The sequence below is a fragment of the Empidonax traillii genome, unplaced genomic scaffold (genome assembly GCF_003031625.1).
Source record: "Empidonax traillii isolate 1590-97213 ecotype Southwest subspecies unplaced genomic scaffold, ASM303162v1 scaffold69:size3087049, whole genome shotgun sequence".
NCBI classification, from domain to species: Eukaryota; Metazoa; Chordata; class Aves; order Passeriformes; family Tyrannidae; genus Empidonax; species Empidonax traillii.
In genome coordinates, this window is record NW_020955262.1 from 1,136,529 (window position 1) to 1,159,275 (window position 22,747).

At 37.2% G+C, this 22,747-nt stretch overlaps 1 long non-coding RNA gene across 5 annotated transcripts in view; it reads right to left on the reverse strand.

Annotated features, from left to right (window-relative positions):
- The window catches only part of LOC114055851, a 60,691-nt gene extending 49,734 nt beyond the window's left edge, over positions 1 to 10,957 (reverse strand). For 2 of the 5 annotated variants that reach the window (XR_003570846.1, XR_003570847.1), the window contains exon 1: positions 10,545 to 10,957. This is a non-coding gene — a long non-coding RNA (uncharacterized LOC114055851). The remainder of the gene's footprint in view (positions 1 to 10,544) is intronic. The other 3 variants (XR_003570848.1, XR_003570845.1, XR_003570849.1) reach the window with 3 other exon arrangements.
- Between the last annotated feature and the right edge of the window lie 11,790 nt (positions 10,958 to 22,747).

Consider the following 22,747-nt stretch of genomic DNA (forward strand, 5'->3'; position numbering starts at 1 on the left):
GAAACTTGACTATTTTTAGCTTTATTCCTTTTCATACTTGCAAATCACTGTAAAATCAGTCTTTTACAAATATAGCAAGAACTTCACCTTAGGTTGTAGTTCTGAAAAAAATGTATAGCAGCCACCTAAAGCAAGAAATCATGTTTCCAGACAAAGGGTTCTAAAGTTCTGGAAGAGAAGGATGCAAATGGCTGCATGCACTGATACACAGCAGCTTCAAAAGTGATGATCTTCATGAGACAGCAGGAGAAAAGAGTGTGAAAATGTACTTCATTCTGTTTATCTCAAGTCCAGCTCTTCAGTGCTATGTGTTTCCTTCACAGAAACAATGTCTGTTTTCAGTCTGCAGAAGTAGTTGAATTCTCAGCTGTGCAAAAAATACAATTATGACAAGTACACTTGACCTTCAGTGAAATTAAGGAGAGTACCACCTGCACTAAATATGTCTTGTAAACACTGTCAGGAGCAAAGGGATACAGTCTGGCTAGAAATCAAATCCAGTTGCATAGCTTACTGCAATAATAACATTTCAGGTTTCTTTCAAGTTTTGACTTCTAATGGTACCCTACTCTTAAACAAGGAGTGTTGATGAGTTGTTAGCAGCTGTGCTGTGAACAGGAGCACTCTTTGTGCTGAGATAAAGCGGCCCAGCTCTAGAAATAGCCCGTCATGCAATAAACAACTTTTTTTTTTTTTTCTTGATTCTCTTGTAGTCGAAGTGTTACAAATTAAATTGAAGAACATAAGAAAACTATTTCAGGAAACACTTCCCAGAATATTTTTGACCCCTTGACCTGTGCCTACTCCTGGAATAAACTACTATAGTAACACCTATATTTTGTTTTATAGAAAAATCTCCCCCTAAAATCAAACCCCTGAAAACTATCTAGATAATGAAGATAGACTAAAATCATTTTTATATAATGATGTCATAGGAAAAAAACAACAAAATATTCTTCTAGAAAGACACATAATCCAGAAAGATACTTCACTTATACAAAAGCCAATCCAGTTAAAGGAATGCTTCAGTCCAGATGCAAACACATGTGCTGTAGACATTCCCTGTCTGTAAACCCTTATCAGAACTCTTTTTATGTAAGTCTCACCTTGCAGTAATGCTGTACATAGAAGCCTCGTTATCCTGGGTTATTTTGGCTAGACAGTTCTGACTAGTAGGGTTTTCCATTAAAACTCCCTGCTGCTATTCACCTATTTTAAACCAATCCATTCCCTCCTTTCATTAACTTAATGAACATTTCTCAGCATAGCTCAGTGAGGAAGGAATGTGGGGAAGTCAAGGTAGTTATCTAAAGGTTTGAAATGTCTAAATCATAATTTTAAATATATTTTAGACACAGCTAGTATAGGTCACAAAATGCAGGAAACAAGTATGGGACAGTCTTGGATTTTCAGTAAGTTTTATGCTGATGTTGTAGGGTGAGTTTTAGTATGTGGTGTTATGTACTAATAGTGAAAAAGATCTTTAATGCCAGGTCAAACCCAAGGAAGCCATCAGTGTGGCAGCCTAGTCTGAATGGAGAAAATGGGTTCCTTGCCCACAGTGGCCAGAAATGCCTATGGTAGGCTTTTCAGAAGCAACACAAAGTCTCAAATGGTCTTGAATATGATGGTAACCCAGCTTAAACTTTCTCCTCAGCAAAGTTAAATCATAGACCTCTAAAATCCCAGAAGCTACCTACTAAATATAAAGCACAGAAGAATGATGGATGAACCGTTTTGTGTGTGCTGTCTTTCATATTATCTGCATCGCTGACAACTGTAGAATCTCTAGCATTTCATATTTAATATGCATTTTACTGCACTCCTTATTTTTGTAAATCAAAATTGCACAGACCTTATATAGTTTAGCTGTCCATTATTAGTCTGTAAAACTGCTGTTTTGCTTTAAAATTTAAATCTGTCCTGATATAATAACTCTACAAGAAATCAATTTTTTTTTTTTTTCCTGAGGAAAATGAGGTGTAGTGGCTTGGCTGTTGTGTAGCAATGGGTTCTGGGTTTGTCTTTCCATTTCCATAGCAAAGAGAATTAATTTAAGGGAGATCAATAGCATTGCCAGCATACGTTGCACGCTCCTGCTATAATTCACAGTGCTGGGGAGTATTTGACATGAGTTTATACTTAATCTTGTATCGTGTTGTATAGAATTATGCAAATTAAATACCCTTGGAAAGAAGCTTTTGTTTTTATTAATTTAATGCAGTAATACTAATAAGGGGAAATGTGTAGAACAAATCATTGTGTGTAGTTAGGATAAAAAAAACCACAAAACACAAGCGCTAACCCTTGATATTGGATGGGTTTAGTGGACGTTGTGTAAAGCACTCTACACTTTGCAGTGTGTGAAACCTGCACAAACTTTCCAGTAATGTTAAAGCACTTGCAAAAATGTTGCACCTGGAGCAGGGAGGAGTGAAGAGGGCAAAGGTCAGCATTAGGCATTAAGACACTGACTAAACAGACTTTACACTTGGTGAAAAGTCCAGACAACCCCTGCAGTGTCATCTTACAACTCTGGTTTTCTTCTTTTCAGGACATAGTAATCCATAAATACACTCAAGTCACCAGCAGCTTAGCTCTTCCCCCGCTTCTCCCCCTTTTTAACTCTCCTTTCATTTTTAATTCTTACATAAAGATCTGAATTTTTAACCCTTTCCAAGTCTTTTAATCAACACTGGGAGCTGCTTTTCTTCACTGCTGTCATTTACCAGACTTATCTTTTTAAATCCTCTTTTTTTGAAAATTATTCTCCAGGAAAAGTGGCTTCAAAGAAACAAAAAAAAATAATGCTTGAAAACAGTAGCACAAACTCAGTGTATGGATAAGACATCCTGGGAAATTGTTAGATTTTTTATTTCTAAAAAAAAAGGCAGTTACCAAACTCTATAACGTATTTAAAACCAATATTTGTTTCTGAAGTTTCCTAACTGGAAAGTTTATGTAAAATATCTCATGGGATGTAGCACAAAATTTGTTTCTACAGCTACTTCTGAGCTTATTTGTTTGGATAGATGAAACCAGTTTCAGCTGGGATGCTGCAAGAAAAGAATCATCTTGCTTGCCATTGTTGTTTTTTTTCAATCAAACAAACAGAGAAAAATCTCATCAATTTCTCTAAACTGGAAAAATGCAGAGGTAAAACAAAGAGTGTTTGTACTTTTGTCATACAATTAAGTCTTTCAGTTTTGCATCTACTACACTTAGTAGCTGAAATCATGAGACCAAACTGATTTTAATCATTTTATCTGATCCCATTATCCCCATCCCATGGCTTAAGAGTCTGGATAGACTCCTGATATAGTCTGGAGCCCTAACAGTAAAAATAGGCTGGTGAAATACAGACCATCAGTTGGATATTACTGTGCACATTTTGCTGACTTCCTCTGCTTGTTCTGAGCACTGCACAAGACTGTACTTCCATGCAGGATATTTTCCTCTTGCCCACTTTTCACTACCCCGCCCCTTCTGCAAATCTGCCGAGATGTTCAGCAGGTCTGTCGCATTCCCTTTTTCATTAATTTTTTACATCTTGTGAGCAGCACTGACACAAGATAGCTGAAAGTCTGAGTAGTTCTTTCATACTGGGCATAAATATTGATTCATAGAAACATTCATCAGAAAATGATTTCTTTTCTTTTGCACAGAGATCTCCTATATTTACTCAGGGAGGGAAAACAGAGTTTCCAGTTACACGTGTGCGACATGGTCATTTGAGTTAGTCACAAAATGGTGGCCTGAGAACATCTCCTGTCACATCTCATGGTCACTGCAGGCTCACTGATTTCTGTTCTTGCACAGTGATTTTTAGTGTTGCTACCCAAGGGTTTCTAACTTCAATGTGATGGTAACCCAGCTTATACTTTCTCCTCAGCAAAGTTAAATCATAGACCTCAAAAATCTTAGAAACCACTTACTAAATATAAAGCATAGATGAACAAACGTTACGTTTTGTGTGTGCTGTCTTTTGGTCTGTTCCGTGGTGGAAATCAAAGAATCATCAGTAGAAACAAAAAGGTGAAACTGGGATTTAATGGGGGCAGAACCAGCAAAGGTATTTACTTCTCCCTGCAACGTGCTCTGTAGAAATTACAGACCTATTCCAGCATGACGCTTTAAGCACATGCTGATCTTTGAGCATGGAAGTGATTTGCTGGCTCACCTTTAGGCTTTAGAAGTAGGAATACACTCAATGCCATCACAAGATCAGATCCTTGGTGCACAGACACTAGAGGCAGTGAGTGTCTAGAGCTCAGGTTTGGTACTCCTGGTGACGCAGTGCAGCATTTTAACCTGCAGTGAGTCTCACTGGTACCATGGGACAGTCTATTAATAACCCATTACAGGAGTCAGCATTTTAGTGTTGGGCCTTGCATGAATGTTGAATCTAGAGCATCATTACAGATGGAGTAGTATCTTCCATTCATCCTATATTCTGATGTTTTGTTGCGTGTTACCAAAAAATAAGAAGTGAATGTTCAAGTACATGGAGAACTTAAGAAAATTAGGCTAGACCTGGATAATATTAATCTCTTGAGAAATAGGCTTTGTATCTTGTCTAGTTATAGAAACACCACACCAAAGATGATCTGACGTAATAACAGCAACAGAAGACATTATTTCTGTCTAGTATTTTGTGTTCTTTTCAAGCATCTGAGGTGTCTCCAGTACCCTTTGCTGTGGTATCTCAATGCTGACTTCATAATAATAATCACATATTCAAAACTTCAATTCTGCTAATATGATGTAGATGAGAAGCCAGGGAGTTAAATGATTTGCCCAAGGCTGTGAACCATGCTGCTGGAGAGCTGGAGAATCAGACTTTTACCATGTCTGCCTGGCCAGACGCAAGGTCTGTGCTTTGTTTTATGTTCTCAGGCATGTTTCTTCATGCAGATGTTATTTAGACTGCATGCTTGACATATAGCAAAGGCCATACTGCCCACTGCATTCTCTTCTGGCTTTTTTTCTACCTTAAACTTAAAAAAATATTAAATTTTAGTGCAAACTTGATTCATCTGAAGAAAAGAAGGGTATCTTATTGCAACCATTTTCACTATTATTTTTCAGAAATTTCATTCTACAGGTATTTAGTTCTTTCTTGACTCAAGCTTATAGTGATAATGAGACCAGCAACCACCAAAGCATAATGTCAAACTGAACTCTGAATAGGAGAGTTAATATGTGCAAAACAGTACAACAGTCATAAGTCTGTTTCTGAATTTTTTTTTCCAGCCAACCAAACTTGCTCTGTATTGCTTTCAATTGGTCTTTTTTCCCCACCCCACTTTTCTTCTGAAGGATTCATTTCCACCACTTACCTTATCCGTGGGCTGCGTAAATCTATGGGTGAAACTTTGTGCAAAGCTCTACTTGCTAAATCTCCAACATTGTTGTATTACTTCACACGTATCCCACTAATTCCAAATAAAATAGCAGGTAAGACTGTAGTGGTGTCATCTGTGTACATAGTTTTGTGGATGATGTTTGTGTGTGATACATACAGTATTTGAAACTACTACTTGGCATGTAGATCACACACACACAAGTGAGGCTGATCACCAACCCACGTAGTGTGGGTGGTATGTGTGTGTGTGTAAAATCTATGTGGGCACATTAATAGCAATTGAAGGTTACAGATGTTTTAAGGGTAAACATTTTGGACTGTGGAAAAATACATTTTTCTGACACTTCTAAAATGTACTTTATAAAAATTTGATTAAGTACCACATCCTTCAAATTTTCTGCCTTCGTTAGAAAAGGCAAAGCATTTTGTGCTTTAGTTCACCCACACCTTTCAGTCTTTTTGGTCATTCTTTGCTTGAGTTTGTTTTGGCAGTTTTGTTTCTGTTTTTATGGGTTTTTTTAGGTCTTACTATTTGGTCATTAAATGATGTCGAGTACCTGTTTGGCTGGTGTCTGATAGACACACGTATTCCTTGTTACACGCATTTCTAAAAGAGGAACTTGCCATGATTTTTGCCTGCATGCTGCTAGATTTGTCACTGTACAAATAATATAAATTAAATATTCTTAATTATTTCATCTCATACTAGAAAAGATTCAGGACAAAGGAGAGATTGATGCAGTGTGCCTTACAATGGTCCTACTGATTTCTCTACTGGCCTTTCCTCTGCACATGGTCAATTAGAATTGAAAATCCTGTGCTGATTTCATTCGCTGGAATTTTTAAGCAGGTCAGGAAGAAAGATGTTATTGAAAGGAAAAGTCTCATCTAAATAAGAAAAGAACACGTGGCCATCTGGTCTAACTGTACCATGCTGAAAGTCATTTAGACTCTGCTGTAGTTTGAGCTTTGAAACAGTTTGCTAAAATATCAACCAGAAATCTGTTTACATTAAAACGCTCTGTACTTTTTATCTGTAAAAATGCAATGCGCGGTTCTCTTCCTATCTGTAATGCATGAGCTCATTTGACCCCATTACCTTATTGAGACTGTCTGTGTTTCTGGTAGGTTCTCAAGTTACTTCAGCTCTGCAAAGGTATACGTGAAACTACCAATCTTTTGAAAGTTTTGGAGGTAACCCTGAGCTCTTTATTCCCATGACTAAAACTCACACTCCTGCTTGAACTAGGAAAGGCTCGAACAAGCGGATGCAACAGGAAGCACAAGGGGAAAGGGGGAGAGAAGAGTTTAAAAAGGGAAATTAGAAGTTGAAATTTGTGTGAGTAGCACCATGGAGTTTGCACAACCAACTGTAGGCCACAGGCTAAGAGACAAGCTGTAATAGATATCAAATTTTTGAGGAATGGAGTCATAAATATGCATGAGCTTCCATGATTGCATTGTTTCAACATCAGCTTTTAAAAATTTTTAAGAAGTCAGCAAAAAATACAGAGGTCAGAATTTTTCACACTGGGTAAATCAACTCATTGCTTAAAAAGCTAAAACACATAGCTCCAAATCTCAGGTGGCTGGACAACAACAGCAGGAGGACAATGCCATACTTACAGAAACACTGGTCACTTGTATCTTCTACCTACTTTAGTCAGAGCTGCTGAACACCCAGCACTCACAAAACCCAAGAGACCTTACTGGGAGAAGGGGACAGTGTTGAACTAAACATGGAGGCAAGGACCCTGTATTCATAGTCTCAGGTTTAATGCTTAATTCCTATGTGATTAGTCATTACCTTTGCATTGACAAACGTTACATAAATTGCCAGTTGAAATGCCCTTCTAATACAACGTGTTGTATAAATCACTTCTGAAGTTTAGAGGGATTGATGTGCATAGGATTTCAGTCTTCAGGAAAGGATAAAAATATGGTTGCTTATTGTCATTACCTTAAGAAAATGAAAGTCAGCACTTCATAATGTAGCTGCAAGCATTATTTCAAAATACATTTTTGAAGCAAAGTGTTTGAAACAAGTGACACTTTTTTTTTTTTTTTTAAGCATAATATGCCAGGTAAAGTAGAAAGAAAATTATCACCTTCATATACTGACCATATGTACATGGCATGTAGCTTACAAGTACACACTTCTTTTGTATGACCATTGTGTTGAGTTTGCTTGTGTATTTCATGTAAGGGATATAAAATGTTCCTTTAGAAAAGCATTATATCCCTTGTTTAAAAAGAAATGAAATACAAGAATACAAATTTGACCACAACTCTTGATTCGCTTAATTTTTCTGAAATCTCTATTCTGGAATTTTTTTACCTTGCTGTGGATATTGCTGTGACTACGTGCAACCTTTTGTTTGCATGTCTCTGCTGCAATTTGGAAAGGAAGTTTTTTTTAAAGACTAAATGGGATACTTATGCTAGGTTCCTTTCCTCTTAGTGTTTATAAGCAATATTAAAGAAAAAAGCCAAGAAAAATTCCTGTCTTTTCATTGAGATACTTGTTAGAGTGACTAAAATATAGTTTAAACCTTTTCAGAGAGTAAATTAAAAGCAGTGTACATAGGTTGTGTGTTTAAAAATATATTTTCTTTGAAGTCTTTTTCACACAAAGTTCATATTAAAAAACAAATATTAGTCCGTCATGTGTATCACACCATAATTTGTACCGGAAGACAATGAAATTCCAAAGAATTTAGAACATAGGTCCGCATGGCATACACTTAAAAATTAAATAGAATAAATGCTTTGAATCTCCTTTTCCTCCATATGTCTCTGCTAACCCCACCCATAGCCACACCAAACGTAGAGCAACTATTTTGGGGAGTACTGCATTCCCAAGACCAACTTTCTGGCACGGTGACACTGGGCCAGCCGGCATTTCTCTGGTCTGTGGCAACAGGAAGGCCGGGGGTTGCAAGGCCAGCAAACCAGTGCCCTGCCACGCTCCCCTTCTTCATTTGAAGACAACCTACTTACAAAGCATTTTGCTACTGCCCTGTTTAAAACTACCATAAAACTGTCTAGAAGCTCGTGCTAATCTCTCCAAACCCAAATGTTTTCAAATATTTCTGTTTGATGGGCATTCGGGCGTGGGTATCTGGACAGTAGCTGTTTGCCTTTATGTAATATATCATATGAATATACAGAATCTTTACGTAGTATTTGAGAGCTACACGGCAATTATGTAAGTGATGCATGAACTTAACATAAAATACTGCCTTGTCTGTAAAGCTAGAGTAGAAATCACAGTAAAATGGGAAACATTGGATGCCCCCGGTTACACTGTGTTGGAAAGTGTGTGTACATGTACGTATGTTTTGTGCAATAATGTGTATATATGTTTACAAAGTTTTTTTATTTTGTATTTTTTGCGAATCATAACAAAGTTGAAACCGAGCCTGGCCGACATAAGGAGGAGAGGCTTGTGTTTGTCTTTAATCTCACTGCAGCACGGTTCAGACTTCTGTCTGATCTGCACATAGCAGAGCAAGGGGCTTGCCGTGCATTGCGTGCAGGCTCCTTGATTGTGGAGGGGGAAAAAAAAAAAAAAAATCTGGCTGGAATCCAGACAGGCGAGCGCAGTGCTCTGTTGATCATTGTGTCTAGCCTTCAGGTGTCTCAGCTCACAGTGGGCGGCGGTTGGGGGAGGGGGAGATAACAGGAGGGCAGACAAAGAATAAAACGGTGTATTTAAAAAAAAAATAAAAAATCATACGTAAAAAATTCACGGCAAATCTTTTTCTTTTTCTTTTTTTTTTTTTTTTAAAATGCTTCTTTTAACGTTCCTGTCCCTGCCGCGGGAGCAAGCAAACATCTGTCCTGGAAGATTTATTTAAGCCATAATTAGTAGCGTCTGGAGTCTTTCAACAATTTCTCCTTATTGCACTTTAATTTTTTTTATTTTTTTTTCAAAGAAGTCTGCTCATCTTTCACTTAAAAACTGTTTTCACTTCATGCATTATTAGAGATCCAGCTCAGCCAGGACTGAGTCAGATTTCTATTGTCTTTGCTTTTTCCCTTCTGATCGTAGTTTTTTAGAATCCAACTTTTAGTAGGGAAGGGGGGGTGGGAAGGATCGTGCAGACAGGGGGTAAAGATCTTATTAAAGATCTTATGAGCATGTGGGTAAAAAAAAAAGAGCAAAAATACAAATCAGTGCTGTTTATTATACAGTTATTCATTTGGCTTCAATTTCTTTTCCGGGGAAGAAGAAGAAAAAAAAGCACCGCTTTGTCTGTTGCTTCTGTTTGAGAACTCTCATAAATCTTGCCCAGAAAGCAACTTGAGCTGAAGGAGATCTGGCCAGTAAAGCTCTGGGAAGCAATTTCAATGTCTCCTGCTATGGATATTCTCTTCTTTCTGCCCCCCTCATCTCCACTGCCCCCTCCACCCCGACTTTCTGACGTTATACCGTGAAGAGCCCCACACCCTTTCCCACCCCACCAGGAATCTGAGTGAATGCGAGCCACAATCTAGAGGTAAAGTTGCTTATCAAAAAGCCTCTCCTCATGCTGAGTGAGTCCAGATATTATACTGGTGTTTTTTTTCAGTCCAGCCATAAGCCTTTCTAACATTCCCCCCGTTGGCTCGCCTCTCCCCCTCCCCCCGTGGAAGGGGTGGGATGGGAACCTTGCTCGACTTCATTGTTCCAAATGTAAGAGCTATTTGCCCCAAAGTGTCTTTGCTGTCTTTCATAGCTAATTATAATAACTGTCAGATGTCTGGAAAGTCTGGACTGCCCTTGCTGGCGGAGTTAAAGTTTGCCTTTATGTTTTCCCCTTGGGGACAGATCAGGCCTGATTAGACACAGAGTACAAATAAAAGTGAACAACATACGTGTGTAGGGCTTTTTGTCTTTGTTTTTCTTTATGAACAAAGCAGCACGCTGGCTATGTCAGGAAGCAGTGTGTCATGCAGTGTGCATGCAGGCATTGCCCTGGAGGAGAACTCGCTTTTTCTTTTCTCCTTTTTTTTTTTTTTTTTTCCTTTCTTTTATTGAAGGATGCAAGAAATATTCCTGAATTTTAGTATCACTTTAAATACTTGTTCGTCTCATAAGAAAAGTAATCACTGATTTAAAGGACATAACATTTTGACAATTTTAAGATATTTGCCTTTCTGGGTGAAAATAAAAATAAATAGACCCCGTACTCACAGTTTTGTTGTGCTGTGCAGGTCGCTGTCTCCTTCTGCAGAGACAAGGAGGGTCGGAGGGTGTCAAGGGTGCAGAATCCCAGTTAAATTCAGGAGAAATGTACAAATCTGCTTCCTGAAGTCGCCTGGAAGTCAGCCACTTGTGCTCAGACATCCCATTGCTGCTCTGCACGCTATACTATCTGCAGTTCTGAATTGAACTAAATACTGCCCATGTGAAAGACAGAGGAAACACAGTCATGTGGGACACACAAATCCACTCTATTGGCTCTGAAGGCACAACTTCAGCATTCTTGCATTTCCACCATTGGTTAACAGTTCAAGCTGAAACAGTCTAGGTCCTCCTAGTGAGTCCGTTTTCCCTTTATGTGTGGAAGAATGACTGTAGGATTTTACAGTGACAGGATTAGTTAAGAAAGGGACTGAAGTCATCCCTTTGACTGAAGCTGGTGGGTGGGGATTGGAAGCTGTGCTTTTCTCGAGTCGACGTTTTTCCTTTTTCTGCCTGCATTCCCAGTGTCAGGAAATGCTTGCAGTTAACTTGGGCAGCAGAGAGAAACTGAAGTGACTTTTTCAGGTTCGAGGATAGGGACCTAACTTTTACGGTAATGCAGTGTTACAGACTGTACGGTGATTTTTACAGGAATAACTATTCTGCCTTGCTAAAGTGTGATTGTTCTCTCTTTTCCAGTTTGTTTTTTTTTTGTTGTTGTTGTTTTTTTGGGTTTGGTTTGTTTGTTTGTTTTTAACTCAGAACGGACTGTATCAGGATCATTTATCTTGAATTTTGCATCACGTAAGGCACATAAATGAGACCAGCAGTTCCAAAGCCTAGACTAATTCAACAACAGAAAAAAGATTTTACAGAACTCTGGATCTCTGGGGAATATTATGATTTGGTCATAATAATATTTTTAAAGAAGCAACAAATTCCATAAAATCTATAATTGCTGATATTTGAGAATAATTAAGCTATAAAGATTAAATAGAAGGGAAGGAGATTGATTATCCCCTATTTTGGTATTCTGTCATTTGTCTGATTTAGTTATGCCAGCGTAAGCAGTAATTTGAAACGGTACTCAGTCATGTGTGACATACTTCTCCAATTAACCCTTATTAAAAAGACCTTTCCCAAATCCCACATGCATGTTTTCCTAGAACTACAGAAAATAGAGGTATGACAGATTTGTCAGGTTTTGTGTCCATCCTTCCATCTGGGCAGATTTATTTCCTCCTTTATGTTTCTGGGACTGTGTCTCGTGTAGCTCTAAATACACCCGATGTGTGGTTCCTGTTGATGGACTGTTGAACTTGGGGCCTAATTTAGCAGTTGAAGTGCTTAAATATGCTTGGAACATTACCAGAATAATTAATCTGGAATAGTAAATTCATTGTATGTCTGTGGTGTAGGCAAGACCAAGCACAGGCTGCTCTGCTGACAATTGTACCGTGTACAAGGTCTTATTCAGCACCTTCTGCCTGGCCCTGGGTGTCAGGACATCATTTTGGTTTTACCAGTCAAGCTTGTTCAGTCCACCTTAAAACAATACTTCTTCCTCTTTGGAGTTCACCCTCTTAAGCTATTTATAAACTTTTATCATCACCTCACTGACCACCCTTGTCATCACTTAGCTGAACACCATATTCCAGGTGTAGCTGCAGAAGATATGGGAACATTCCTCCGTAGCCTGTGACCTGGTATGGCTGCAGCAAATCAATATGTGTTTGCTTGATATGTGAGCAGGAAAATATATATATCTTAAAAATGGACTCACACACCTGACCAACAGGATTTCAGAGAAAATGGATACACTGCATGTTCTTCTCTGAGTTAGGAAGAAGGCCTCGCAAAGGCCTTCTTTGCTTCTCAGTGCTGAGAACATGCAGAGTGATTATTTTTCTTTAGCAGGCTCACTTAAAAATAATGTTTAGTAAAGTAACACTATACAAAAGGTGGAGGTAGTTGTTGTTGTTTGGCTTTTTAATCTTCACAAAGAAAGATAATTGTCTGGTTTGGATAAAATAAGGCTACAGCAGTAGCATCAAAACTTTCTCTCCACCCTCCAAAAATGTTTTCAGCTCCACTGGGCTTTCCACATCTGGATTCCAGAACACTGAGGGAAGAGAACTGAAAACCCTGGGAGACATTTTCTTTTTTTTCGCAGCGCTGGTGGTCTTCATAATTTTGGTTGCCTTTTTTGTTGTTGTTGTTTAATTCAATTAAAGAGGGAAGAAATACTAATAAAAAAAGACCTTACTCCAGAGAGCAGTAAACTCTTTGGTTTTAAGACCAGTGCATGGTCTTGTCTTAAATACATCTTTTTCATGAATGTCAGTTTCTGATTTTAAAATGCTGCAAAACTATTTAAAGAAAGGAAATAAACATCTGAATTACTTTAGTATTGTTTAGCTCTTTCTTCAAACAACTCATGAGTGAATTTCATGAAAAATTAGGGAATCTGGAGCAATGATTATTTAACTGCATTTCTTGAATCATGAATCAAAGGATGACAAAAGCAGACATTTTTGTGACTCCTGGTATTTTGGAGAACAAATTAATACTTTGCCTCACTGTTGTTTCCAGAGAGAGAAATGCATCTTTACATGTACTTGTGCATTTAAATGGACATTTTATTCTCCATATCATGTCTGTTGGAAAGAAAGCAAAACGAAGACTTAGGCTACATCATGTTCACTCCCTTTGAATAATAAATTGCTTCTTTCTCCATTATTGTTACCAAAGAAGAGTTCATAACTATAAAAGACAAAGGAAAAGAGCATCATAAAGTTACCACAATGTGGAAAATGACATTACTTTGCAAATTCTGTTATTATGGTGATGCTTTACATGTGAGATAAGATGTTGCTGTGTGAACTGGGCTGTCAGAGTCTGGAGATCTCACTGTTACTGCTGTGTGGTCCTCTGTGAGCATCCTTTGACAGAACAGATTTCTATTTCTGGTTTTTGGGTAAGGGTTTTTTGGGGTTGCAGCTTTTTTTTACTGATCTAGCAAAGATTAGTAGAGAGACATAATTACTTTGCAATACAAGTCCTGTTCTTAAGAATTTTTAGTGTCCCCTGGGCAGGAATTCTAGGAAAAAGGAAAAAAATGACTGAAGTTGGAAATTACAGTTACTAACATAGCTTTTTCATTCTTTGGAAGTATTAGAGAGCATATGGTTTGTGTGAGGGTGTGGAAAAGTAGGATGGCCTTGAACATATTGTATAGGGTGCATTCCCAAACAACTTCATAAAACAGCCAGTGGGTTTTTTTTCCTGTGTAAATATAAGTTCCATGACTACTTGGGAGAAGGAGCAGATTTGCCCCTTGGCTTCTTCTTAGTAATGCATACTACATTTAGAAAGGCAAAAACCAAAAATTCAGATAAATTTCTTTCAGAAACAGAGTAAAGGCACTTATGCAGTTTGTATGTTGATGTGTTGTTTTATACAAGTGGTTACTTTGGAAAACATTGTAACTGTTTCCCTAGAAAATTAAATTAAATTCTGCTGTGTGTATGATGCAGATTTCATGTTGCCCAGCACTTTTAATCCTTTCCCTTTTTCTTTCAATGGAAAAAAATTGAATTTTATAGACTGTGTATTCGCTTACAACTTCGCCAGAGAATTCTTGCTGTTCTATACACCTTTGCTTTTTATAATTCAGCAGTAGGTGGTAATTGCTAAAGTTTCAATCCTATATTAGCTAGTAAAGTCCCTTGATGTTGGTAATGTATAAGCAAAGAAGAAATCAGTCAGAAACAAATATCCCAGGAGATACTGGAGAAACAGGAAAAAGGCAGAGAAGAAGCAAAGTCATTGAAAATCATTGAGTGAGGGCAAGTGGACAAAGGGCACCCAAAAGCCATTTCATGGAGAGTAATTACCAAAGCCTGTGCAGTGTGTGCACATATTTTGGAAATGTTTGCATACCCCAGTTCAGAACAGCCCTAAGCGAACATGAGTTGTTTTTCAAATGCATCTGGTACAAGAGGTTTGTGAATAAAGGTTTGTTCTCATCTCCTGCTCTGTAAAGCTGAAATGTTGTCTGAGCAAGTCATCTCTGCTGTATAGGAACCAGCTGGCCAGGTTGCAATACCTACCATTTACATACAGGAATATCTCCAGCTAAGCTGTTAATATCATAACTGATTTTGTGGAGCTTTGAGGGGAGGGGTGTTATGTTTTGTCAGTGGTTTTTTCCAACTACATCTTTTCTCATTCCTCTTTCTCCTCTAACTGTTTATGTAGAAAAAGTGAATGAAACCACATGAGATACTGGGAAGATTTTCAGCAGTCAGACAGGAAGCTGGTATCCCACTAATAGTGAAAGTCAGAAGAACTTACTCCTGTTTCCTCTGCAGGTCTGCTGTCTGTTTAGGGACAGCTCTTGATGGTAGCTTAGATAATAAGGCTGCAATTTAACCACTACAAAAAACCATCTCAGATTCAGTAGGTTCTTGATCTGTGTGCTGAAATTCATGTACATGTTGAGCTATTTGTTGTTTTGTATTTATAAACCCGATTTTGGTTACAGGATTGTTGGTGAGGAATTCATCAATATCTTATTCAGGTGAACTTAAAAAATTAGGAAAAAAATCAAGGATTTTCAACTACTCCATTCTAACATTTTTACAAATTTATTTAAGTAAAAATTAAACTATAGTGTTAGCAACTGTGTTTGTAGGAGAAAATTTCTAGATTAAACAGAATGTTATGTAAACAGCGGGCTGGTAGCTGCAGTGTAGTTCAGAGGAATTTGAGTGATACAAATGTTTTAAAGCTTGTCTATATTTAGATCTCCATAGAATTATGATATCTAGAAAGATTTGATCAACAAAGGTAGAACCAACCATGCTTTTCATCTGATAAACCTCAAATTTGAAATATATAAAATCTCTTGTAACCATTAAGTACCATTAAAATGAAAGTTACTTGAATGATTTCTATCTCACACCTTGTGTATTCCAGAAAGTCTGATGATTTAAATGATGCCCTTTTTTTTTTTTTTTCCCTGGGCAATTTCTTCAATTTTTTTTCTTTTTTAATACTTCCATTTTTATCCCTTTTCTTTGGTCACTTATTCCCTTAAGTCCTTTCAGTATAAACAAATTATTTCCCCCACAAACCACATGCCTGAAACTCAGGTGGCTCAGATTTCACCCCAAAAAAAGGAAAGATTTGTAGGGGCTGTCGGACTTGGTGACCATAACAAGACTTTTTCCCTTAGACTCTTCTTACAAGGTTATGCAGCTTTTTCTGATTTCAGATGTAAGTTCAGGGGATGCCCTGTTAACCCACAATAATATATGAACATGTATATTTTATAAATTATCTATCAAACTTTGATTTTATTTTCTTATAGAAGTATACGATTGGCATTTTAATTTCCTTCCAGAGTAAAATTGGTTGCAAAATCTAAAACTCACCAAAATTTTGTGCAATCCAGTATTTGGTGGAAAATGGTAGTATTTAGCAGTTCATGTTTCAAATATAGAAGTCTTTTGATTGAAAAACTCTATGAGGTCTAATTCTGAGTATTTTTTATTGTATCAATCACTCCCTGGGATAAATCATCTCTCTCTTCATAGAGAAAACAGATGAATGTTTAAGTATTTAACACTATATATATTTCACACTAAATTAAGTAGAGTATTCCCTCCATTGTCCCACCCCTACAGCAGTGTCTGCAACAGAAGTGCAGTATTTTAGATGCTTTAGAAAGCATCACTAGGAAACAAGCCAATAGCAGTTGCAACATCTTTTTCAGTAAAAAAATATTAAAGTAAAAATATGTTCCAAATTTTTTAAAGTAACATTGTGGATCAATATAATAAATCCGGGAGATACTTTTTTCTACTTTTCCAATAATTTTGATGTAATGAGATCTCCCATTTTTTGATTAATAATTCTCCTCTGCTATCTCAGTCTTTTAGGGATTAAGATAATAGGTATTTTATCCCATTTTTGTTCCAATTTTGGGTGGTCCTAAACCAAGACAGTTTCAAAAGCCTTTTTTTTTTAAACCATCTGCCTTCCACATTTTACTCCTTAATGAAATAATTTATTTTGTTATTTTCCTATGGGATGTTAATACTGCATAAAAGCAATACTGATACGATAGTTTTCCTTGCAAGAAGCCAGACCTGTTACTTTAAGGATGCGCATTTTTCCTCTGGTAGCTTATGAAAATTTAAATTAAAAGGATTTAATAATTTAAGCAGCATACTTTAGTGACTGAATGTTGAAGTACAGAGGAGTTTGAAATTGCTAGCAAAACACCGGGCATTTCAGAGAATATAGTTCAGTACTGCCTTCAGGCACTGATCCTTGCTAGGTGCATGCAGGGTAGAGATGCTTTCAGAAATAGATTATTATATAGTTGAACAGAACTGCTACTCCAGCAATGACATTTTATCTTTAATTATATATTGAATTATATATTCGGTATTGATTAATGAATTTCTTGTACACTAAAGAGCAAAGAATTCCTTTACTGAGAGGGTTTTGATGTTGGTTAACGAACGAGGTGTACGCAGAGGGGAGAAAGGGGGGGGGGGGGCCAGAGAGAGGAAGTCAATGCAAACTGCACTTGTTCAAATAATTGCAGTCACAAAAGTATGTTCACATATTTGTCTGATCCTTGTTGGGGAATAAATCCTACTCTGAGCCCTCCTGAATGTCATCCTTCTTTAAATAATCTCTAGTGCCTTTTTTACCTTTTTTTTTTTCCCCAATAAAGCTATCATGATGATATCCAAATATCCTATTACTCCATCCCTTGCTCTGTATCTTTTGTTCCTTCCCACTGTTTAATTATGGACCTCATTTGTGGTATATCACAATCTAAACTGGATGTTTCTTGCTTTGAGGGACCTTGACTGAGATCCTGACCTCAGTGAAATCAAGGAGAAGAGTGGGTTTCAGTGTCTTAAGTGGCATCAGGAGTTCACCCTGCCTTTATTCAAGACACCTCTGGACAAAGGGAACAAGCAAGAATGAAGTGGTTGGGTATTAAGCCAATTATCTCTTTTAATTAGAACATGTATAGAGAACTCTTAAACTGAAGAAAGGGTGAAATCTGCTGAATAAATTATTCACAGTAAATAGTCCACCCAGCTCTAGTTCTGACAGAGATAAAGCTACAGTGGCATCAAAGTGTCTGCTCTTACAGGGTGTTGCTCTGACACAGATGTCAAATGACAAATCAACATGAGGTGAACAGATGAGTCTTATTCCGTGCCTTGCTCAGCTGGAGAGATCGCAAAGGGTGGTCGAATAGGCTCCAACAATGCTCCTATAGCCTCTCTTAGCTGTAAAAGATAAATAAAACTGGCCAGGAGGTAACTTCTGTAATTCCTTAAATCTGCTTTGCAGATATTACAAAGCAAAAAGCTTGAGAGATTTTTACCACAGCATGAAGGGCAGGAGGGAAATCAGTAAGACCTTGTGGTCACCTCCTCTAAGACTGAAAATGGACCTGAAAATTTAAAGCAGACTTTTTTGTTTGTTTGTTTGTTTTGGATTTTTTTGTTTTGTTTTGTTTTTTACACTGGTGAAATAGGTGTTGCTAAAAAGGACTTTAGCTGTGGTTTATTTCCCCAGAACTGAATTTACCTCCATATTCTTTACTGATATCTAGTGAGATATCTTGGACACCAGGCAACAGTGATAGAAACTACTGAAGGTGTTGTGAACAAAAGTTTTTCAAACCCTTTTCTGGGAACAGTTTTCTGACTGCCCATGTTAATGAAAAATGCCACAAAAATCATCATTTTCTTTGGGCTCCTGTTACCCTGCAGAGTGGTGCCGGTTCTCTTAGCCCGTTTGCCATAAAACTGAGCGCTTAATCAGGGAAAATCAAAAGTATTGGACAAAAGGTTGTTTGAGTGCTTCCTCAGGACAGGCATGCAGGGCAGAGGGCCTCATTCCTAATATTCCTAGTTGTTGTAGAACCTTGGTGGAACTGTGTAAGCGTGTGCTGCAGAACAGTCCTGTCTACGTGCAGAACCTGCCGTGGCAGCTGGGTGAGATGGAGCCCGAGAGCAGCAGCAGCTCCAGCTCTGCAGCCACAGAGAGGAAATCAGAGAATTCATATCGGATGCCTCTCTGGCCGTCAAGCTGTCATTCATGCATATTAAATGGCATAACACTGATAGAGGCTGAGTTTTGGCTTAAATAATCTTGGCAACACCAGATTTTGCTTTGGGTAGCAAAACAGGCTGTTACAAAAAAATTAGATTTTTTTTCACTCTTTGCTTTAAAAAAGGGGAGAAAAAAAAGAAACCCAGTACTTTTTCCTGCTTTTTGTCCCTCCTTCTCAAATACAGCACTGTCTTTACAGTATTTGTCCTAAATGTAGCATTTCAAGTCTTAATTTAAAATCAGTGTAATTTTATATCAGATTTTTGACATTTTTTTTAATGCTCTTTTAGAAACTCTGTGCAATTAGGTTGAAATGCAGTTTTAGGGTCTTTTAAAAGAGTGAAAATTTTTAATTTGCAGTGATGTATTTTCACAGGGTAAAGATGATAATTGATGTATCTTTGTTACATTTCTGTAACTTTTTTATTCCAGAATGCCAAAATTTCTATAAACTAGTATCTTTCACAAAACCAGAATTATACTAAAGATAAATTTTTATCGTAGTATTAAAAACTGTGCATCATAGGCAAACAATCCATGTAGAAATATGTGCTTGTTCCTTTGAGAGGTGAATAGATAAACTGTCCAAGGTACAGGGAAATAGAGCATGGATAATGCGGGTTTGAGATATTCTGTTGCTTAAGTGATGCATTAAATCAATATTCTGCAAAGCTTTTTCTTGTTAAGTTATTTACTTGGCTGCTGTCACAATTCACCATTTAGGTCATCATCTTTTTTAAAAAAATATATTTTTTTTTTGTGGCCTAATTTAACTTTATCTAGATACTTCAATTCCTCAAGTAATGAAACTGCTTCAAATGCTGAAACTATAGCACTGTTTTAATACCGATATTTACACTCAAATTCCTAACTTGGCTCATATGTTAAGGAGAGAATGGACTTTCAAGTGAATCACTAGCTTATCTGCATGAAAATCTATTACTACAGATTAATAGCAGAACGAATAAAAAGTGGTCTTAATAATTTAATAAAAAGGAAAAATTATTCGGTAGAGTTTTGGAAAGAGACTAATGAAAAGAAAGACGAGTGTTCTTTCTTCAGCCATTTTCACTATAACAGATATGTGCATAAATGAAATCTCGGAAGTTGCCTCATCTCAACAGTCAAAACTGTTCAAAAATAATTGTGGAGATAATTGGTGCCTCGTTGTAACAGGAGCTGAAGGTGTGCACTTGGTGAGGGGACCTCAGGGGAACCTCCATCCTCCCGTCCTTCAGATGGCTGAGTAAGAGGCACAGAACTTCAGCACCCTGGAGGTATTTCGTTTGTCACCAAAACAATAGGCACATCCTGCATCGTGAATCACCTCTGTTGTGCTGAGATTTTACTGAGCTTCAGATAACAAAATCATTTTAAACCAAGAAACATAGACCATCATTTTTTTTTCCTTAATCAAGATTTAAAGGGATAAGATCACTCACTTCCCTTTGTAAACTGTCCTAATGGTCTATCATCTATCTGTGCAGTACTGGCTGTGAGATACTGTTTACATAGCATGTAATCAGTCACGGTGTCTACACAGGCGTGTGGCTAAGTCTGCACTTCAGTTTAGATGGTTCTGCATCTTTTTAAAGAATTTTTGAAGAAACAGTAGCTAAAATTATACTGTGGTGGTGGTTTTCCTTTTCTTTCCAAGCATTTTCTTTTGATTTTAAGCTAGACTAAGAAACGGTGCTTCCAAAGAGAATTTCCTCATCCTTTTTAGGGTATTTTAGAAATATCCACTGTTCAAATAGTGATGAAAACTGTCAAGTAAATGCAGGTGTTGGGGGGGGGGGGTGAAGGAGACTGCTAAGATTATGATAGATTGTTTAAAAAAGAGAATTAAAATGGGCCATGGGGAAAAACAGTTGCAAAGTACTGAAGGTTGTAGAGAAGACCTTGGGAATGCCTGTGCTCCCTGCCTCTCTCACAAGGGATGATTCAGCTTGATCTGAAGAGATTAGGAACAGATAGAAAAAGCAAATTTGTTTACTAGGAAAGGAAATGCTTTTTCATACACTGGCAAGATTATTAAGGCTAGACCTGATTCTTAATTACTGATGGGTATGGACTGTTTTGGTGCCCTTTCCATTTTTTTCTTCATAGTCTCTGCCAACCCCACCAAGTTTTTTTAAACTGTTTCTATGATACCTTTTCTCTTGCACCTTTTCCAGTTAGTGGGAACTAAATGAAAAACAAAACATCTACTGTCTTGCTATCTACTTTTCTTCAAGTTGCAGAACCTTTTTAAGAACACACACAGATAGGGCAGTGTAGTTATATTTCAGTACTCTGAGGAGTTATGTGGTATTTATTAAAAAAGCACAATTCATAGACATGCAATGAAAAAACAAGGTAGATGTTAATATTGCTTAGATAAGAACATTTTTGGCTTGTAACATTTCCCTAAAGCAAGCTGCCATTCTTTAAGTTTTTGTATCAGATGAAAAAAAAACAACAAAACTTCTCTTGAAATCAGAATAACAGAATTTTGACTATGCAAACTGTTGTACTCAGTGACAGTAATAGTGAAAGAAGTTAAAATTGTCTGGCATTAATTATACTACTTTTCAGATTAATAAGGTAATGAAGAAATACATACATACATATATATATATATATATATATATATATATATAAATACTTACTGAATAAATAACAGTGGCAGGACTATCTTCAATTTTTTTCCATGAATAGGAATTGGGTTTTATACCTTTTATAATATTTTAATAATCTTTTAGAAGTATTGTGTTATTTTTATAAACGAGAAGTATGGCTATCAAAAGCAGTGGAAACTCCATCTCCTGTTGAGAGAAACCACCTAAACTGCATGAAGTTACAGTCTTTTTAATCAAAGTAGTTGCAGAGTAGAAAAACATATGCAAACTGAATCTCATGTCATACAAGAAAATCTTAGTATGTTCTTACTGAGCTAAGATGGCAAGAGGATGCTATTACTGACATGGAACAAAATACACTGAGGAAAAAAAATTACAGAATACCTGAACAGATGAGAACAAGAAATTCCAGTGAATGAAAAATTCACCAAATCCAAAAATGTAAAGTTCTGACCCCCATTGACCTCAACAAGTTGTTAATTAGCAGAGGATTAACACCCTTTTCATGTGGTGGCAATCACTAGAAAATAATGTGCATGCATCAAAGAACTTCAGGGTCTTCTGACAAAAGATTAAACACAAAGATTCTCTGGATTATGAAAGTGGAATTTGAAAGAGGCACTACACTGTCCAGTTTGTGTTTTTGAACAAATTATCAATACCTTAGAAAATAAAATATTTTGGGAAGAAGTCTTGAAATAGAAAAAACTTCCTTAAAAAAATTTTCTCTATTGCATTAATTTTTTTCTGTGCCTTTAACACTTTAGAGTAAGACTTATTAGAGCAAAATCTGGGCACATCTTAAATATTGCCAGCTTATTACAGGATAGACAATAAGAATTTTTTATATTAATTTTTCAAAAGGGCTTTCATTCCTATTATAAATTATTTTGGATAGCAGATTATTCAGTAGTCTCCATAAACCCATGACCTGGAATGAATACTGTAAAACAAGCAAACAAACAAAAAAAACCAGAACACCACCCCTCCATCCTTTCTATTCTGAACAAGTTTTGGGCTGGCAGAGGCTGATGTGGATTGAACTGTGTTTGGTATCAGAGCACTGGGGGGAGTCAGCAGAACCTACATCTCTGTGGCTATTGGGGTGCCCCAGGGATGGGGCAGCAGAGGGAGGGAGCCCCTGGCCCAGCACCACCATCAGCCCAGCAAGTGCAACCCCCACTGATCCCCAGAGGTGTCAGGGAGGGCTCAGGAGCCCCTCAGTGCAACTGTGACATGAGAGAGAACAAACTAAAGGGCCAAGCAGTGTTATCTGGGCTGTTGAGAGAATCCCAGCAGTCCCAAGCTTAAATCACAACACATTTCTGTTTTGGCTGACAAGGATCAGAACTGCACCAGCAAACACAAACAGAAATAAGCCCTTTCTGAGACATTTATAATGAATACTGCTATAAAAATGTTTGTAATACTTTTGAA